Source organism: Engystomops pustulosus, chromosome 11 (assembly GCF_040894005.1).
Source record: "Engystomops pustulosus chromosome 11, aEngPut4.maternal, whole genome shotgun sequence".
Classification (NCBI taxonomy): Eukaryota; Metazoa; Chordata; class Amphibia; order Anura; family Leptodactylidae; genus Engystomops; species Engystomops pustulosus.
In genome coordinates, this window is record NC_092421.1 from 21,363,417 (window position 1) to 21,385,135 (window position 21,719).

Consider the following 21,719-nt stretch of genomic DNA (forward strand, 5'->3'; position numbering starts at 1 on the left):
TGCCTGTATGTGGCACTCCCAAAAATTGTTTAAAACAGAGGACCGGGTAGGTGGCCCTCCAGAAAAATTAAATGCATAAAGTACTATAGCTAGAGCCAGTGGGCCCTGTCAAAAAATAGCCAGTTTCCTCTGCTTTAGTGTACAAAGAGGAGGAGAAGGAGGAAAATGAGGAGGAGGAGGAGTGCATAAATTATTCAGGTTGAGCTTCCTTCACCTGGTGGAGATTGGAAATTATGAGAAATCCAGGCTTTATTCATCTTAATAAGCGTCAGCCTGTCAGCGCTGTCAGTCGACAGGCGTGTACGCTTATCGGTGATGATGCCACCAGCTGCACTGAAAACCCGCTCGGACAAGACGCTAGCGGCAGGGCAGGCAAGAACCTCCAAGGCGTACAGCGCCAGTTCGTGCCACATGTCCAGCTTTGAAACCCAGTAGTTGTAGGGAGCTGTGTGATCATTTAGGACGATGGTATGGTCAGCTACGTACTCCCTCACCATCTTTCTGTAAAGATCAGCCCTACTCTGCCGAGACTGGGGACAGGTGACAGTGTCTTGCTGGGGTGACATAAAGCTGGCAAAAGCCTTGTAAAGCGTACCCTTGCCAGTGCTGGACAAGCTGCCTGCTCGCCTACTCTCCCTCGCTACTTGTCCCGCAGAACTACGCACTCTGCCGCTAGCGCTGTCAGAAGGGAAATACTGTTTCAGCTTGTGCACCAGGGCCTGCTGGTATTCATGCATTCTCACACTCCTTTCCTCTCCAGGGATGAGAGTGGAAAGATTTTGCTTGTACCGTGGGTCCAGGAGAGTGAATACCCAGTAATCGGAGCTGGAATAAATTCTTTGAACGCGAGGGTCACGGGATAGGCAGCCTAGCATGAAATCTGCCATATGCGCCAGAGTCCCAACGCGCAAGAATTCACTCCCCTCACTGGCCTGACTGCCCATTTCCTCCTCCTCCAACTCCTCTTCTTCTGCCCATACACGCTGAACAGTGAAGGTCTGAGCAATGCTCCCCTCTTGTGTCTCGCCAACATTCTCCTCCTCCTCATCCTCCTCCACCTCCTCCGATATGCGCTGAGAAACAGACCTGAGGGTGCTTTGGCTATCAACAAGGGAATCTTCTTCCCCCGCAAAGCTTCCGACTTCATGCTGATCAGAGAGTTTTGCAACAGGCCAAGCAGCGGGTTGGTGAGGCTGATGATGGCGGCATCGCCACTGACCATCTGTGTTGACTCCTCAAAGTTACTCAGCACCTGACAGATATCAGACATCCACGTCCACTCCTCATTGTAGACTTGAGGAAGCTGACTGACCTGACTACCAGTTCTGGTGGAAGTTGACATCTGGCAGTCTACAATCGCTCTGCGCTGCTGGTAAACTCTGGATAACATGGTTAATGTTGAATTCCACCTCGTGGGCACGTCGCACAACAGTCGGTGAGCGGGCAGTTGGAGGCGGCGCTGCGCTGCCCTGAGAGTGGCAGCATCTGTGCTGGACTTCCTGAAATGCGCACAGATGCGGCGCACCTTCGTGAGCAAATCTGACAGATTGGGGTATGTCTTGAGGAAACACTGAACTATCATATTTAACACATGGGCCAGGCATGGCACATGTGTCAGTCTGCCGAGTTGCAGAGCCGCCACCAGGTTACGGCCGTTGTCACACACAACCATGCCTGGCTTCAGGTTCAGCGGTGCCAGCCACAGATCAGTCTGCGCCGTGATGCCCTGTAATAGTTCTTGGGCGGTGTGCCTTTTATCGCCTAGGCTCAGCAGTTTGAGCACCGCCTGCTGTCGCTTAGCGACGGCACTGCTGCTGTGCCTAGAGCTAGCGACTGATGGCGCCATGCCCACGGATGGTAGTTCGGAGGAGGAGGTGGAGGAGGGGTGGGAGGAGGAGGAGGCATAGTAGGCCTTTGAGACCTGGACCGAGGTAGGCCCCGCAATCCTCGGCGTCGGCAGTATATGACCAGCCCCAGGGTCAGACTCGGTCCCAGCCTCCACCAAGTTAACCCAATGTGCCGTCAGCGATATATAGTGGCCCTGCCCGGCAGCACTCGTCCACGTGTCCGTGGTCAGGTGGACCTTGTCAGAAACGGCGTTGGTCAGGGCACGGATGATGTTGTCTGACACGTGCTGGTGCAGGGCTGGGACGGCACATCGGGAAAAGTAGTGGCGGCTGGGGACCGAATACCGAGGGGCGGCCGCCGCCATGAGGTTGCGAAAGGCCTCGGTCTCTACTAGCCTATAGGGCAGCATCTCCAGGCTAAGCAATCTGGAGATGTGGACATTAAGGGCTTGGGCGTGCGGGTGGGTTGCACTATATTTGCGTTTCCGCTCCAGCGTCTGGGGTATGGAGAGCTGAACGCTGGTGGATGCTGTGGAGGATCGTGGAGGCAACGATGGGGTTTTTGTGTCAGGGTCCTGGGCAGGGGGCTGACTATCAGCTGACACAGGGGAAGGAGCAGTGGTGTGCACGGCCGGAGGTGAACGGGCTTGGTGCCACTGATTCGGGTGTTTAGCATTCATATGCCTGCGCATACTGGTGGTAGTTAAGCTAGTAGTGGTGGAACCCCTGCTGATCCTGGTTTGGCAAAGGTTGCACACCACAGTCCGTCGGTAATCCGGTGTTTCCTTAAAGAACCTCCAGACTTCTGAAAATCTAGCCCTCGCCACGGGAGCTTCACTACGTGACACATTTGGCGCTGATGCACCTGCTCTGGCCCTGCCTCTCCGTCTGGCCCCACCACTGCCTCTTCCAACCTGTTCTGCTATAGGACTCTCCTCCGTCTCAGAAGCACTGTGTTCACCCGGCCTCTCAACCCAGCTTGGGTTTGTCACCTCATCATCCTCCGATCCCTTAGTCTGCTCCCCCCTCGGACTTCCTGCCCTGACAACAACTTCACCACTGTCTGACAACCGTGTCTCCTCATCGTCGGACACCTCTTTACACACTTCTTCCACTACGTCAAGAAGGTCATCATCACCCACAGACTGCGACTGGTGGAAAACCTGGGCATCGGAAAATTGCTCAGCAGCAACCGGACAAGTGGTTTGTGACTGTGGGAAGGGTCCAGAAAACAGTTCCTCAGAGTATGCCGGTTCAAATGCCAAATTTTCCTGGGAGGGGGCAGACTGCGGGGGAGGAGGCTGATGTGCAGGAGCTGGAGGAGTGCCGATTTCGGTGACATGGGTGGACTGCGTGGAAGACTGACTGGTGGACAAATTGCTCGAAGCATTGTCGGCAATCCACGACATCACCTGTTCGCACTGTTCTGGCCTCAACAGTGCTCTACCACGAGTCCCAGTAACTTCAGACATGAACCTAGGGAGTGTAGCTCTGCGGCGTTCCCCTGCTCCCTCATCAGCAGGTGGTGTCTCACCCCACCCAGGACCACGGCCTCTGACCCCTGCAGTAGATGGACGCCCACGTCCCCGCCCTCGTCCTCGTCCTCTACCCCTAGCCCTCGGGTTAAACATTTTGAAAATGAAAGTTATATAACTTTAATTTTTTTTTTAACTTTTTTTTGTGTTTTTTTGTGTTTTTTAGTTTTTTTTTGTGTTTTTTAGTTTTTAAAACCAAACAATGCTATCCTATTGCTATGGCTATTTTCTAGCCAAGTATGAAAGCACACTGATGAGATGACGCTGAGTTATGAAAAAATAAATGTAAAATAAAAAGGAAATGACAGACTGTGCCTAATTGAAATCCAACCCCTAATAAATTTTCCCACTTCGGTCTTTGCGATGGATATGTGCGTCACTAAGCGCTAAACACAGCGGTCGCAAGTCTCACTCCAAATTCCTCACAATTGGCTAGTATATGCACTGCAGCAAGGACAGCCACCAGCAGATCAACCAGAAATAAAATATATATAACGCTATTGTAGGCGTAAGTAAGCCGTTTGGATTCTCCTTTGGCTATTTTCTAGCCAAGTATGAAAGCACACTGATGAGATGACGCTGAGTTATGAAAAAATAAACGTAAAATAAAAAGGAAATGGCAGACTGTGCCTAATTGAAATCCAACCCCTAATAAATTTTCCCACTTCGGTCTTTGCGATGGATATGTGCGTCACTAAGCGCTAAACACAGCGGTCGCAAGTCTCACTCCAAATTCCTCACAATTGGCTAGTATATGCACTGCAGCAAGGACAGCCACCAGCAGATCAACCAGAAATAAAATATATATAACGCTATTGTAGGCGTAAGTAAGCCGTTTGGATTCTCCTTTGGCTATTTTCTAGCCAAGTATGAAAGCACACTGATGAGATGACGCTGAGTTATGAAAAAATAAACGTAAAATAAAAAGGAAATGGCAGACTGTGCCTAATTGAAATCCAACCCCTAATAAATTTTCCCACTTCGGTCTTTGCGATGGATATGTGCGTCACTAAGCGCTAAACACAGCGGTCGCAAGTCTCACTCCAAATTCCTCACAATTGGCTAGTATATGCACTGCAGCAAGGACAGCCACCAGCAGATCAACCAGAAATAAAATATATATAACGCTATTGTAGGCGTAAGTAAGCCGTTTGGATTCTCCTTTGGCTATTTTCTAGCCAAGTATGAAAGCACACTGATGAGATGACGCTGAGTTATGAAAAAATAAACGTAAAATAAAAAGAAACTGGCAGACTGTGCCTAATTGAAATCAAACCCCTAATAAATTTTCCCACTTTGGTGTTTGAGGTGGATATGTGTGTCACTAAGAGCTAAACACAACGGTAGCAAGTCCCCCTGCAAATTCCTCACATTATGGTACTAGCTGCACTACTAGTGCCAGCAAGCCCAGCCACAAGCAAACAAAAAAAAAAAAGTATAACGTTATTGTAGCCCTAAGAAGGGCTGTTGGGTTCTTGTTGAATCACTCCTGCCTAACAGTAATCTACTAGCACCCTAACGCTGTCCCTGACCAGCAGCAGCTCTCTCCCTAGCGGCATCCAGACACAGAATGATCCGAGCAGCGCGGGCAGCGGCTAGTCTATCCCAGGGTCACCTGATCTGGCCAGCCAACCACTGCTATCGACGTGTAAGGGTACCACGTCATGCTGGGTGGAGTGCAGAGTCTCCTGGTTTGTGATTGGCTCTGTTTCTGGCCGCCAAAAAGCAAAACGGCGGGAGTTGCCATTTTCTCGAGCGGGCGAAGTATTCGTCCGAGCAACGAGCAGTTTCGAGTACGCTAATGCTCGAACGAGCATCAAGCTCGGACGAGTATGTTCGCTCATCTCTAATCTTAAGGCATTGGACGATTTTATATCTACAAACTTTTAAGGGGCTTTTCTCTCCTAAACTGATTTCACCATGCAAGATAACGGGGCAGATTTACTTAACCGGTCCCGTCGCGATTCCGCGGTGCGTTGTCCGACGAGGATTCGGGTCTGGCGCGATTCACTAAGATCGTGCGCCCGAGTTCCTGCATGTGTCGCTGCTGCGCCGTGGTCCGCCGGAGTTCATCTGTTTGTTCCTGGTGCATGTGAGTGCTTGATCTTGCAACACAAATCCTTTTTTAAATTCCGTGGTTTGTCCGACGGCCATAAGCCCGACTTCTGTTGCATGCAAGCCGGCGCCGATGCGCCAAAATCGGATTGCGTGCTCCAAAATCCCGGGGCAATTCGGCGCAAAACGGAAATCGTTGGAAAACCTGACGAAAACTCTGGCGTCAGCTTGACCCCCCTAAACTACCAGGCAAAACTTATGTAGGATATTATAATGACTATACCTCTATAGGAAGATAATATTGCCCCAATGACAAGTTAAAAGGGCTTTCCAGTTTGAAAACAAAATTTTAAAAAAATCTAATAGAGCTACGAGGACCCTCTAATTAACCGGCCTTCCCCAATACCTTATATTCTTTTCTTGTTGGCTGTGCAGCCTCCTATGTGCCAAATTGGTATGGTCTATATACAGGCAGTGCCTGGGTTATGTACAAGATTGGTTCCATAGGTTGGTTCTTAAGTTGAATTTGTATGTAAGTCGAAACTGTATATTTTATAATTGTAGATCCAGACAAAAATTTTTTTATCCAAGTGACGATTGTAATTTCAAAATTATTTGCTGTAATTGGACCAAGGATTCTCAATAATGCTTCATTACAGACACCGTACAGCTGATCATTGCAGTCTGGGACTATAGTAACATCCAGAGAGCTTCACCAGAGGTCACATTGGGCAGAGGGGTCTGTCTTTAACAAGGGGTTGTCTGTAAGTCGGGTGTCCTTAAGTAGGGGTCAGCCTGTACTTTCCTTCTGATTCAGTTCCTATGACACCCCCATTTCTCCCATTTCCATTGTTATGAGGAGTCAGGACCTGCACCCAAACCCTTCGGCCATGTCCTTCATTTGATGGTAGGTCACCTAAAGTCATTGTATGTCCCAAAAGAGGCTGTGACCCAGACAGAAAAGAAGATCCCTGCAACTTTATCACTGTAGGATATGAATGAAGAATGAAGAACTGTAGAATGGATGAAAATGTATAGATAAAAATTGCACAAACGATTGGAGTTCAAATATCAGGTTTGCAGGATACGTTCATAAATGCTACCATGGAATCAGGACATTTTCACTTTTTATGCTTAAAAATTCACCATATAACTATACATATCCTACAAGTACAGGCCTTTTTCAGGTCTAAATTTATCTGTAATCTTCATAGCTACAGACTTTAATCCAAGTGACTCCAAACTGGCTGAGGATCAGAGCAAATGTAAAACCCCCACAAGGAATTACCAGCAAGCTAAAGATGGACCCGGCATTTGTCTCCACATTTCTTCATCAAGTTTGACAGTGTTAACAAGCTTACAAATAAATAATATAGAAAATAATAAATATAATTCTGAAATGGGATATAAATTTATTGATTATCCAGAATTGTGAGAAAAGCACCAAACCAGGTCCAACCTAAGTCAGATGTCCAACAACCAAGCTGCACGGATACCCTAAAAATGTACAGAAGGATCTGTAGGGAAGTGGAAGGAAGTGGAAGGTTTTTTTTTTCTTATTGGAAGGCAAATGGGGTGACTAGACAGTAATAAAATGTATTGCAGTTAATAATTAACCAAGACAGACATATCCGGGTAAAGAATGTATATAGATCGGTTATATATTAACCAGCAAATTCAGGTCCCTCATAGCGAGTACTGTATAGACAAACCATATAAATACATAACAGGATATATAATACTGATCTTCGTGGTAACAGTATGTAAAGGAAATCTACCATCAAAATCTGATAAACCAGGGACTCCGGGTTGGCTCCAGATTTCAGTAGGCCCCTGGGTGACAGAGCCTCAGTGGCCCCTTTGCAGTGAACTCACATGGTGGCATTAAAAATTCAGAAACTAAAACAGTCCTGTTCCCTAAAATATCATCCCAAACAGCCCCCTCATGGTTATTTTATATAATGCCCCCTTAACCCTTAGGGATTCATTAGATACAGCCCCACTCACCCCCATGGATTGCTTATGCACAACCTTAAGTTGGCCCCCCCGCAGCTTTGGGCAATGGCACTTGCCCAGGTATGCCCAGTGCTGGCGCCGGCCCTGCAGGGACTCTTACTCATGGATACAGGCACCGTAACTGTGATAATTTTCTTATATTTGTTGTCCATGGTCTCCTACCTTCATAAATCAACTTATCAATTATACTAATGAACCAGAAAGGGGCATTACCAGAGCCCCTCTGTTCTGTAGCTTTGCAGTCCCAGCACTCCCCCCTCCCTCTTCCTTCTGTAATCTCACTGTATAACAGCCTGTGAAGCTGCAGTATGAAGGGCCACTGAAGCCAGCCTCGCAGAAAAACTGTAAGCACTTTAAATAATGAGGCAAAACTGCAGAGAATGGAGATAATCCACAATCACAATTGTGAGGTACTGTGCCAAGCTAAGGTCAAAAGTAATTCTCCATGCAAATCTGAGTTTTCTGAATAAGTAATTTTTTTTTTTTACCAAAATCTTGGTTTTGATGTATTGCTATTGTGTCCCTGTTCCTTTGCCATCCCCTCCATACGGTATTACCCATCGGCCAACATGTACTTTTAATACCAACCATTTTAACCCCACAAATCAATACAAGCTACTGTAATCATACTGTTTTTTTGTATCAAGATGGGGTGCAGAGTGTACATTAAGGAGCAAAAAAGAACAAAAATCTAGAGATACAGAGATATTTTTGCTAATTTACTAAACAAACATAAATATTCAGACCCTTTGTTGTGACCCTCAGCGGAGTCCAGCTGTGTTAAATTAAACGGATTGGACGTGATTAGGAAAGGCACATATCTGTCTATATAAGACCTCACAGCTCACAGTGCATGTCAGAGCACATGAGAATCATGAGGTCTAAGGAACTGCCCAAGGAGACAGAATTGTGGCAAGGCAAAGATCTGGCCAGGGTTACAAAAATTTTTTGGCAGGACTCAAGGTTCCTAAAAGCATAGTGGCCTCCATAATTGTTAAATGGAAGACGTTTGGGACAGCCACAACTTTAAGGTGTTAACTCTAAGGCCTATATGTGGAGAAAACCAGGCACTGCTCATCACCTCCCAAATACAATCCCACAGTGACACATGGTGGTGGCAGCATCATGCAATGGGGGTAGGGACAGGACGACTGGTTGCAATTGAAGAAAAGATAAATGCAGCCAAATACAGAGATAACTTGGATGAAAACCTCTTCCAGAGTGCTCTGGACCTCAGACTGGGCCAAAGATTCACCTTCTAACAAGACAATGACATTAATAACTCAGCTAAAATAACAAAGCAGAGGCTTCAGAACAACTCTGACCATTCTTGACTGGCCAGAACCCGGACCTAAACCCAGTTGTGGGAATTATGCAAAAACATTTTCCAATGTGTTGTTTCCATTTAACACATTGGAAAATATTTTTGCATACTTCCCAGAATTTCCTAGTGGAACATCTATGGCTTTAAGTCTCAAGATGCCTTTAAGGTGGCCTTAATTGGCAATCTCTCAATAAGGAGAACACCTACTGTCTGACCCTAATCCCAGTTGAGCATGTATGTCCACAAATGTTCACCATCTGACCTGAGGGAACTGGAGAGGATCTGAAGGGCAAAATGGCAGAATTTAAAGGGGTCTGAATACTTTCTATACCCACTGTACACAAGAGAATTCTTCCTGAATGTGTTTGCTCTATATTTAATTTGTCATTGAACAAAATCACCAACATAAACAGCACAGACCACAAAGGGGTCTTGGACAACAATGGTTTCAAAACAAAAGAGAACAAAGTTTACGTCAACAATTCAAAAACTATTCTCAGGGTTTTTATTTTTGGGACATGTTTTATAATCCGCCAAGATGTGAGCTGACCGCTTGAGGCAGAGCAGGTCCTATTCCTGTTGGTGTTTGCAGCTCTAGCAGGCTTTTCTACAGTCTCCTGCGTTTTAAGTCTGCTGATGAATGGGCCCAAACAACGGATTGCAGATCTGCTGTCTTTTGAACCATTAAAATTATATAACATAGCATTTTTTCCTAATTCTTTTTTTTAATTCTAGTGTTTTTGTATTAAATTTTCTGTACGTTATTATGGCGACATCTATCCGGTCTCAACTGCTGCTGTTCAGAGCAGTTCAGAATTAGCTCTACAGTATGTAAAGGGATATGTGAATCTAATGATTTTTGCACATCACAGAGCATGCCCACATCACTTTCTGATGCACTGGGCTGAAGAAGGGATCCTGCGCTGTCTGCCTCTAGATATTTAATTGCTTAGTACATTTTACGCATCATAGTTACATGGGGAAGTTACAGGGGAAGATGATTCAAGGAGATGGAGCATAACCAAAGTCACTCACTGGACAGTGGTGGTGGGGAGCCAGGTAATGTCTAATATACTTTTATAAGGTACTGCAAAAAATTCTGAATTACAACAAAAGGATTTTTAAACTCATGTTTGCAGAGGCTATTGGAAGCTGGAAATCTTGTTGTTAACTTTCCCGAATAAACTTGGTGAGGAGCAATTTACAGATTAGGCAATCAAAAACACAACTCCCTAATATGATATGTTTACTTTTATGTTAGAAGCCACAATATTTAAGTGAACCGACCTGTTTCATAGTTGAAGTAACAAGACTGTGCCAAATCTTGGATACTATAGATGACAATGCTGCCATTCAATTAGGTCCATTTGGCTTTCATTATTTTATCTACCATCTTGTGCGTCATATGTTGCTATTCCTGCCATCAAATGTAATGGAAATGTAGCCAAAAAAATTCAATGTGAACAGAGGCTTGCTTTGTCATTCCTTTTTTAAAACCAAAATAGAAGTATACGGACAAGAACAAAATATTGGTCAAGGAAAAGAATACAAAAAACAGTGGAAAGGATTCAATAATGGTTACTATTTATACTATTTAGCATTAGAGGGAATTGGAGGAAAACACTACACTTACCACGTTTGATGCAAGGGGTTGGCCCAGATATAACGTGCATAACATACATGATGTCATCACCAATGGCACTTTAAGAGCGTAAGTGTATGGAAACTAAAGATTGCTATCTGACCATCGGATGCCCTCCACAGTGAGTTTTCACAATGCTTCTCATTCCCGAGATTTCTGCAAAAGTAAAAAACTTTGTTAAGGTGATGTTATGGTTATAGAAGAGTCTGTAAGATCCAATGCAAATAATTGGTTAATTTTGAAGCATTTGTTGCTTGGATTTATCACTTGGTGATAAATTGGTTATTGGTCCTAATTGGCTACATATGAAAAGTATGGAAACCAAAGACATCAATGTGGAACGGGAAAGTGCAACCTCATAGGATCAAAACAACAGAACCAATCGAAGAAACTGATTTGGGGGGTAGAGCTAGTTTACACGTTAAATATAGATGTAGATGTAAAACTTGTCACAAAACGTTCCTGCAAGTTTATCCTGTTCTCAGAAATTATTGATTTCTTCTCCCCAGTATTAGTTTTGGAGGGACGTCTTGCTGAGATAGACAATGTTTTTTAGAAAGCTTGTCCTTTTTTTTATTTGTCGAGTCAGTAGGTTGCATAATTACTTTAGTTACGGATTCAGCAACCTGGAATCTATTTTTAGATCTTTTATTTTCTGTTATGTAGTATTATGTCTTTGAAGGTCACTAGCAAGGCCTGAAAAAAAGAGGTTAATATGGAAATATTTTTCTAAAAATTGCACATACTATATTGGTATGATGCTTACATTTTAGACTTGGGTCTATGGCAGTAATTTGGTGTCTGCAGTATACAAATGGTCCACTAGAGTTTTAGCTGTAAGAAGAGGGTAACTGCAAATAATTATGGGCTCCTAGAAGAATCCATTCCTCGCTTACTTCATCCTCATACCCTATATCAGTGATGGCAAACCTTTTAGAGGCAGAGTGCCCAAACTACAACAAAGACCCGCTTATTTTTCGCAATGTGCCAACACAGAAATTTAATTTGTGATTTATACCTCCTTCTCTGTCCCAGTTTTCATTGATACCAGCCCCTGAGGACACCAATAAAGCAGAAAATAGTCCCAGGTTGAGCTGTCACTTTAATATAGCTCTGTGCACAGCAAGTCCTGGGATGTCTGGGACTGCAGGAAGATACCTGGAGTCATCTCTGGTGATGGCCTGAGTGCCCACAGAAAGGGCTCTGAGTGCCACCTCTGGCACCAGTGCCATAGGTTAGCCATCACTGCCCTATATCGAACACCACAGCAGCCATCTCTAGCACACACATAACCCATTCAAAAATTCCCATAGTGCCCTGATCATTCCACCATTGAAATTTCCATTACCATTTGTCACATGACCAAAGAGTCCTTTGCAAGACAAAGTTCAACGACCTGTTCTTTCCCTGAACTCATGGAGACAAGCGCAAAGTGGTTATAGAGAGAACTGTGCAGCTGCAGCTTGATGGTTTCATAGTTCTCTTTATAACCTAGGACTTCTCTATCTGTCATGAAGAAGAGAGCCAAGAGATTCCACATGGGGAAACACTTTCACTGAGTAGAGTTAGCTTCAGCTAAGCTGCATGCGGCATAGAGCCAATCAAAAAATTTTGTATATAATCATATTTTACATTAAACATCTTATGTTCAATACTAAATAACTTAACACTTCATTAAATAACTTAACATTAAATCTATTTGCGCATCCCATAAAAGTGCAGTTATATTGGCCATTGTCTCCAGAAGTCAATAAGCCCTGGAGTGATTTTGAGCCAGATGTGTGGCTGCCTGCAACCACTGGAATTTCAGTACTTTAATGATAATTTGGGTTTAGGAGACTTTAGCCTAATTCCAGTAAATAATGATTATAAGATTGTATATAGATGTATATAGATGATACTCAACTGAATGTGGTTTGGAAGAAATCTGCGCGCTTGTCACAAAACCATTCAAACCATATATATATAGTATGTGAATCACTGCCCGTAGCCAGGATGACTAAGTTGGCAAGGCAGTGACGAAAACTAGATGACTCTTTGGAATCCTCCCAGAGGCTAAAAGTAGATAGTGAATGACGTCTTTAATACCACATCACACATATAATAATCTACCACCCCCGGGAGATGCATCTGGGAGATTCTATGTGTATAAATCAGCTGCCTATAACAGAATTATGTCTTCAGCAGAGAAAAGATTGTTACTAAAAATCTGTTCATAAAACATCACCGTAGTTAGATTTTTGCGGTAACCTTGCAAATTGCCTGGAATGAAAATGTATTGTCTAGCAGAACAATAAGTCTCAAACCTTGTGGAGTATGAGCCATATGTAATATTACTCCATCATCTCCAGTAAGTTGTGTTTATGTGTAGCCCATAGCAATGTAGACCTGTAGATCTGACCAGGAACTTTGTGGGAGATTTATCAAACACTAGCACATCGTGTACCAGTGCTTGATGCTCCCCCTCCAGTCCTTTGCTCACGTTGGATATCTTGATTTATGTGTTGAATGACATCAACGGCTGGGTAATTCTATACCTAGTCCAGTCTGTTGTAGTTTTGTCCTATAATGGATGTAGGCTATATCTATTGCACCGGCGCTGGAAGTGCCGGGTCCACAGCCTGGCATGGCCCACTCCACTGCAGTCTTTTATGGATGTGTCCCTCACAGTAATATGCCCAGGATGTTTCTGCCTTTTTTCTAGCTCTCATGCATGAATACAGTATTTAAGGGGGTTTCTCATGAAAGAAAATTCTCAAATTTCAACCCCCTAGTGATGTTAGCACAATGAAGATCGTTTAACCCCTTACTTTACAAGTTTACTCAGTTTTATTGCTGTGTTAGCTCCTATCACTTGATTTCAGGGATTTCTAAGCAGACACATCATGATCCATCTAGTTCTGTGGGGTGACAATGTGGTTACATTATCAGGGCACAGGTTTATATACACTTTTATTTACCTTCTGAACATTGTACTAGTATTTGACACATAGAAAGAAAGAGGAGACAGATCAGAGATGATGAGATCCATGAGATGCCTATTACACACAATGACACAGTTAGTTCCACAACACCCTGTTACATCTAGATAAAGAATTGGGGCTACTCAACGGATATCATTCCATCCAATAGGGATGCTACATCTGCTGTGCCTTCTTCACAACGTTAATTCTCACTATTACTGCCAGAAGCTGACGCTGAGGAGTGGGTGATTTCCCTTCCAATTCTGTAGATTTGGGTTCTTTTACCTTTCTACAAGCATCCACAACCTCTATGATAACATCAAAGCCATCTATGCTTTCTATAAAATCTGAAAAACACTACAATTTTGTGGTTAGCAAAGTTCAGCAAATTGGGTTACCTCCAAATATATGTCCCAAAACAAATTCTAGAGGTAGCAACACCAGGTTCAAGGTCCATGAGAGAAGTATCAGGCCCTAGTGTAACAAATGCTTGTGCCTTGAATGCTTTCTATTCCGGTATTAGTCTATGAGCCAGCAGATGTTATTTCAGAGATCAGGGTTTATTCTTATCATAAAGATGAACTCCATCCAGCATCTTGTGAGAACAGGGTCACCTGCTCAAAATAACCGACAATAAGGGGAGACATTTCTCAAAATCTTTACTTTAAGAGAATGTTAGGTTTTTTTTTAAAATAAACATTTTACGCGTTCCACAATCTAGCCCAGGGGCTTTGTTACAATATCAGTCATTACAAATAGGCATTGAAGTTACTATAAATCAATTTACAAATATATATCATTTGCTTGGGATATAATGCTCGCTTGCATATCCTAATATCTCTTCAGCCTTATTGGGTTCAACATTGCATGAACCAGGCTGTGTGGTATCTTTACCACCTTTATAAGTCTCTTTGACACCTAAGCAAAATGTCTGGAGCTACAATTATAAAATATACAGTTCCGACTTACATACAAATTTGACTTAAGAACAAACCTAGAATCTGTACCTAACCGGCGACTGCCTGTATTGTGCGCACTGGGCATTTAACTGGTAGCTGAGGTCATACTCATTAGTATGAGGTCATATGAGGTCATATATCATTATTTTAGTATTATACATTTTTTGATCTTTTCCATAAGTGCGCATCTTGCACATTATCTGTATGCGGTCCTATCTATTTTTTGGGTCACTGATTACATTTGTTTGCTCCACCTAATTTACATATGCCAATTGCCCTCTCGATACACACCTTGTGCACATTTCTGGTTCCATCCAGATGGTTACAGTTGGTTCCATCTGGTTCCATCTGTAACCTGGCCTACTCTACATCACTGGCGACTGTCTACTGGACCACTGCATTTGACTTCTGGTTGGGTGTCCACAAGAAGCATGTTGCATGGGGCCCAACATGCGCCAATGTTGTGCCCCATGCAACGTGGTTCCTGTGGACACCCAACCAGAAGTCAAATGCAGTGGTCCAGTAGACAGTCGCCAGTGATGTACAGTGTAGGCCAGGTTATAGATATACAGGTGAAATAAATCATTGGTGCCATTTATGCCTACCTGACTATGTTTAGGGCCGACCCCCCAAAAGAGTTTCTATGAAATGCATGTCAGCTGCCATGCTGGATACAGACCCTTCTTTGGCTTTTCCCCATTGTTACTTAATCGGGGGCTGTGATTTGGGTATGTCACTCTATCCTTGGTGGGATGATAAATACTAGGTTTGGCTTGAATATTCTGTCTTACTGTGGATCAGTATACAGTAATTGAATCATTATATCCTGCACAACCATCATCTCTTTATGTGGGAAGTCCTATCCATGTGGTTGTGTTTTATTTGTATGTGCCTTTAATCATAATATTTTATGAGAACAATAGAGATTTACATTGTTTTGCTATCAATTTGTATTACTGGTGTGATCCGTGTCTTTTTTTTAAATTTTTTTTATTTTTTAGTTTGGTCAGTCTCCTTAGAGGGTTCGGACATTATATACCCTCTACATATCATTTGCCACTATTCCTTCCTTTTATTGGTTTGTATAGTTTGGGTTCAATATAGAAACTATTATAAAGGAAAACCCATAGACTTTTGAGACATAAAACCACTAACGGATAATTTTGGTGCTTTAGACTTAAATACCCCAAAAAGCTTGTGCTCAAATGAAATGTGCGCAATACAGGTCTAGGCAATACATGTAATGGCCAGGTCATGGGTTTCCTCCTTGTACTCCTGTTTCCTCCCACACTCCAAAACATACTGGTTGTTTAGATTGGGAGCCCCATGGGGACAGGGACTGGTTTGACAAGCTCTGTGCAGCACTGCGTAATCTGTGTGCACTATATAAAGAATTATTATTATTAGAGATGAGCGAACACTAAAATGCTCGGGTACTCGTTATTCGAGACGAACTTTTCCCGATGCTCGAGTGCTCGTCTCGAATAACGAGCCCCATTGAAGTCAATGGGAGACTCGAGCATTTTTCAAGGGGACCAAGGCTCTGCACAGGGAAGCTTGGCCAAACACCTGGGAACCTCAGAAAAGGATGGAAACACCACGGAAATGGACAGGAAACAGCAGGGGCAGCATGCATGGATGCCTCTGAGGCTGCCTAATCGCACCATTATGCCAAAATTATGGGCAACAGCATGGCCATGACAGAGTGACAGAATGAAGCTAGATAGCATCTAAAACATCCAATAATTGACCCTGACACTATAGGGGACGGCATGCAGAGGCAGCGGCAGCAGGCTAGAGAGTGGCATGGCGACATACCCTAATTGGACTCAGGCTTCAAACCAATGGGTGTCAGAGAGGAACCAAAGGAGGTGAGCAAGAAGCGCTCAAATAATATCGGTACATGATAAAAGTTTGCCAGTATATTTTGTGGATTACACAGCAGGGTGGCGACAAAGTTAACATGGAAGCCATGAAAACAACCCAAAATTCTGCCTGACACAGCTCGTTTGATAAGGGGACCATGTATGCTTACAGTTCATGCCAGTCGCTGCACTGGCTGCCAGTCTCCTTTCGAATACAGTTTAAAATAATAATAACCCTCATCCATAAAGCTCTGTATAATGCTGCACCCCCCTACCTCTCCTCTCTTATCTCAGTCTATCGCCCAACCCGTGCTCTTAGATCCGCCAGTGATCTTAGATTAACCTCTACCCTAGTGCGGACCTCCCACTCGCGTCTCCAAGACTTCTCTAGAGCTGCACCAATTCTATGGAATGCTCTGCCCCGGACTATCAGACTAATACCTAACCTCCAAAGTTTCAAACGTGCTCTTAAAACCCATTTCTTTAGGCAAGCCTATAACACTCATTAACTGCATGAAGTTTTAACTCTTCTACTAACCCGTCCTGTGTCGTCCTCCCATCTGTTATCCAGCAACCAACAGGCACCAGACTTCTCTGCAGTCCCAATCACCCTGGACCTGGTATATAAGATGACGGCTGAGTGGTTCAAGCGACAGCAATTCCATTTATTATATTTTGTTCTATTCCCTAAGAAGAATGGCTTGACCATTAAATATTCTTTTACCTCGTGTTACCCCATCATCTTCATAAACCGTAAGCTCTGGCGAGCAGGGACCTCACTCCTGTTGTTCCATACAAATGTTGTGCTCTGTTACATTACATTTGTATTTGTTTCCTATGATTTGTAAAGCGCTACAGAATATGATGACGCTATATAAATAAAGATTATTATTATTATTATTATGGAGGCAGTGAACTAGTAGTAGATTAAAGGTGCTGCAACTATGTTAGTTGGATCTTGGGATGGAGCTGGCGCTCTGCAGCCAGGCGAGCTTTCGCCAATCCAAGCCCCTGTCTCTAGGCTACTCCCCAAACAGCACTTCTAAGAACCTTTTGTATAAGATCAAGTGTAGTAGCGTTCTTATAAGTTTAGGATATGGCGGGTGAGGGGAATGTAAACAGATGCGCAAGAAGCGCATGATGCGCATGGAGCTGGCGCTCCGCTGCCAGGCGAGCTTTCGCCAATCCAAGCCCCTGTCTCTAGGCTACTCCCCAAACAGCACTTCTAAGAACCTTTTGTATAAGATCAAGTGTAGTAGCGTTCTTATAAGTTTAGGATATGGCGGGTGAGGGGAATGTAAACAGATGCGCAAGAAGCGCATGATGCGCATGGAGCTGGCGCTCCGCTGCCAGGCGAGCTTTCGCCAATCCAAGCCCCTGTCTCTAGGCTACTCCCCAAACAGCACTTCTAAGAACCTTTTGTATAAGATCAAGTGTAGTAGCGTTCTTATAAGTTTAGGATATGGCGGGTGAGGGGAATGTAAACAGATGCGCAAGAAGCGCATGATGCGCATGGAGCTGGCGCTCCGCTGCCAGGCGAGCTTTCGCCAATCCAAGCCCCTGTCTCTAGGCTACTCCCCAAACAGCACTTCTAAGAACCTTTTGTATAAGATCAAGTGTAGTAGCGTTCTTATAAGTTTAGGATATGCCGGGTGAGGGGAATGTAAACAGATGCGCAAGAAGCGCATGATGCGCATGGAGCTGGCGCTCCGCTGCCAGGCGAGCTTTCGCCAATCCAAGCCCCTGTCTCTAGGCTACTCCCCAAACAGCACTTCTAAGAACCTTTTGTATAAGATCAAGTGTAGTAGCGTTCTTATAAGTTTAGGATATGGCGGGTGAGGGGAATGTAAACAGATGCCCAAGAAGCGCTGAAATAATATCCCTAAATGGTAAAAGTTTGCCAGTATATTTTGTGGATAACACAGCAGGGTGGCGACAAAGTTAACAACTTTGATGTGGAATCCATGAAAACAACCCAAATTTCTGCCTGACACACCTCGTTTGATAAAGGGACGATGTATGGAGGCAGCTATATGGACGACTTTTGGAGGTAGCAATGGAGACAACGTGTGGAGGCTGCTATGGAGACAATTTAATTTGGATAGTGCCTGTATGTGGCAGTCCCAAACATTTTTCAAACCAGAGGAGCAGGTAGGTGGCCCTCCAGTAAAATGGAATAGATTGAGTGCCTGTATGTGGCAGTCCCAAAAATGTTTCAAACCAGAGGAGCAGGTAGGTGGCCCTCCAGTAAAATGGAATAGATTGAGTGCCTGTATGTGGCAGTCCCAAAAATGTTTCAAACCAGAGGAGCAGGTAGGTGGCCCTGCAGTAAAATGGAATAGATTGAGTGCCTGTATGTGGCAGTCCCAAACATTTTTCAAACCAGAGGAGCAGGTAGGTGGCCCTCCAGTAAAATGGAATAGATTGAGTGCCTGTATGTGGCAGTCCCAAAAATGTTTCAAACCAGAGGAGCAGGTAGGTGGCCCTCCAGTAAAATGGAATAGATTGAGTGCCTGTATGTGGCAGTCCCAAAAATGTTTCAAACCAGAGGAGCAGGTAGGTGGCCCTGCAGTAAAATGGAATAGATTGACTGCCTGTATGTGGCAGTCCCAAAAATTTTTCAAACCAGAGGAGCAGGTAGGTGGCCCTGCAGTAAAATGGAATAGATTGAGTGCCTGTATGTGGCAGTCCCAAACATTTTTCAAACCAGAGGAGCAGGTAGGTGGCCCTCCAGTAAAATGGAATAGATTGAGTGCCTGTATGTGGCAGTCCCAAAAATGTTTCAAACCAGAGGAGCAGGTAGGTGGCCCTGCAGTAAAATGGAATAGATTGAGTGCCTGTATGTGGCAGTCCCAAACATTTTTCAAACCAGAGGAGCAGGTAGGTGGCCCTGCAGTAAAATGGAATAGATTGAGTGCCTGTATGTGGCAGTCCCAAAAATGTTTCAAACCAGAGGAGCAGGTAGGTGGCCCTCCAGTAAAATGGAATAGATTGAGTGCCTGTATGTGGCAGTCCCAAAAATGTTTCAAACCAGAGGAGCAGGTAGGTGGCCCTGCAGTAAAATGGAATAGATTGAGTGCCTGTATGTGGCAGTCCCAAAAAATTTTCAAACCAGAGGAGCAGGTAGGTGGCCCTCCAGTAAAATGGAATAGATTGAGTGCCTGTATGTGGCAGTCCCAAACATTTTTCAAACCAGAGGAGCAGGTAGGTGGCCCTCCAGTAAAATGGAATAGATTGAGTGCCTGTATGTGGCAGTCCCAAACATTTTTCAAACCAGAGGAGCAGGTAGGTGGCCCTCCAGTAAAATGGAATAGATTGAGTGCCTGTATGTGGCAGTCCCAAAAATTTTTTAAAACAGAGGACCGGGTAGGTGGCCCTCCAGAAAAATGGAATAGATTGAGTGCCTGTATGTGGCACTCACAAAAATTGTTTCAAACAGAGGACCGGGTAGGTGGCCCTCCAGAAAAATTAAATGCATGAAGTACTATAGCTAGAGCCAGTGGGCCCTGTCAAAAAATAGCCATTTTCCTCTGCTTTACTGTACAAAGAGGAGGAGAAGGAGGAAAATGAGGAGGAGGAGGAGGAGTGGATCAATTATTCAGGTTGAGCTTCCTTCACCTGGTGGAGATTGGAAATTCTGAGAAATCCAGCCTTTATTCATTTTAATAAGCGTCAGCCTGTCAGCGCTGTCAGTCGACAGGCGTGTACGCTTATCGGTGATGATGCCACCAGCTGCACTGAAAACCCGCTCGGACAAGACGCTAGCGGCAGGGCAGGCAAGAACCTCCAAGGCGTACAGCGCCAGTTCGTGCCACATGTCCAGCTTTGAAACCCAGTAGTTGTAGGGAGCTGTGTGATCATTTAGGACGATGGTATGGTCAGCTACGTACTCCCTCACCATCTTTCTGTAAAGATCAGCCCTACTCTGCCGAGACTGGGGACAGGTGACAGTGTCTTGCTGGGGTGACATAAAGCTGGCAAAAGCCTTGTAAAGCGTACCCTTGCCAGTGCTGGACAAGCTGCCTGCTCGCCTACTCTCCCTCGCTACTTGTCCCGCAGAACTACGCACTCTGCCGCTAGCGCTGTCAGAAGGGAAATACTGTTTCAGCTTGTGCACCAGGGCCTGCTGGTATTTATGCATTCTCACACTCCTTTCCTCTGCAGGGATGAGAGTGGGAAGATTTTGCTTGTACCGTGGGTCCAGGAGAGTGAACACCCAGTAATCGGTGCTGGAATAAATTCTTTGAACGCGAGGGTCACGGGATAGGCAGCCTAGCATGAAATCTGCCACATGCGCCAGAGTACCAACGCGTAAGAATTCACTCCCCTCACTGGCCTGACTGTCCATTTCCTCCTCCTCCAACTCCTCCAACTCCTCTTCTTCTGCCCATACACGCTGAACAGTGAAGGACTCAACAATGGTCCCCTCTTGTGTCTCGCCAACATTCTCCTCCTCTTCCTCCTCATCCTCCTCCACCTCCACCTCCTCCGATATGGGCTGAGAAACAGACCTGAGGGTGCTTTGGCTATCAACAAGGGAATCTTCTTCCCCCGTCTCTTGTGACGAGCGCAAAGCTTCCGACTTCATGCTGACCAGAGGGTTTTTCAACAGGCCAAGCAGCGGGATGGTGAGGCTGATGATGGCGGCATCGCCACTGACCATCTGTGTTGACTCCTCAAAGTTACTCAGCACCTGACAGATATCAGACATCCACGTCCACTCCTCATTGTAGACTTGAGGAAGCTGACTGACCTGACTACCAGTTCTGGTGGAAGTTGACATCTGGCAGTCTACAATCGCTCTGCGCTGCTGGTAAACTCTGGATAACATGGTCAGTGTTGAATTCCACCTCGTGGGCACGTCGCACAACAGTCGGTGAGCGGGCAGTTGGAGGCGGCGCTGCGCTGCCCTGAGAGTGGCAGCATCTGGGCTGGACTTCCTGAAATGCGCACAGATGCGGCGCACCTTCGTGAGCAAATCAGACAGATTGGGGTATGTCTTGAGGAAACGCTGAACTATCAGATTTAACACATGGGCCAGGCATGGCACATGTGTCAGTCTGCCGAGTTGCAGAGCCGCCACCAGGTTACGGCCGTTGTCACACACAACCATTCCCGGCTTGAGGTTCAGCGGTGCCAGCCACAGATCAGTCTGCGCCGTGATGCCCTGTAATAGCTCTTGGGCGGTGTGCCTTTTGTCGCCTAGGCTCAGCAGTTTGAGCACCGCCTGCTGTCGCTTAGCGACGGCACTGCTGCTGTGCCTAGAGCTACCGACTGATGGCGCCGTGCCCACGGATGGTAGTTCGGAGGAGGAGGTGGAGGAGGGGTGGGAGGAGGAGGAGGCATAGTAGGCCTGAAACACCTGGACCGAGGTAGGCCCCGCAATCCTCGGCGTCGGCAGTATATGAGCAGCCCCAGGGTCAGACTCGGTCCCAGCCTCCACCAAGTTAACCCAATGTGCCGTCAGCGATATATAGTGGCCCTGCCCGGCAGCACTCGTCCACGTGTCCGTG

At 45.2% G+C, this 21,719-nt stretch overlaps 1 long non-coding RNA gene across 1 annotated transcript in view; it reads right to left on the bottom strand.

Annotated features, from left to right (window-relative positions):
- The window catches only part of LOC140105823 (uncharacterized), a 168,059-nt gene that overhangs the window by 119,957 nt on the left and 26,383 nt on the right, over positions 1-21,719 (bottom strand). The window contains exon 2 of the long non-coding RNA XR_011850645.1: positions 10,411-10,575. This is a non-coding gene — a long non-coding RNA (uncharacterized lncRNA). The remainder of the gene's footprint in view (positions 1-10,410; positions 10,576-21,719) is intronic.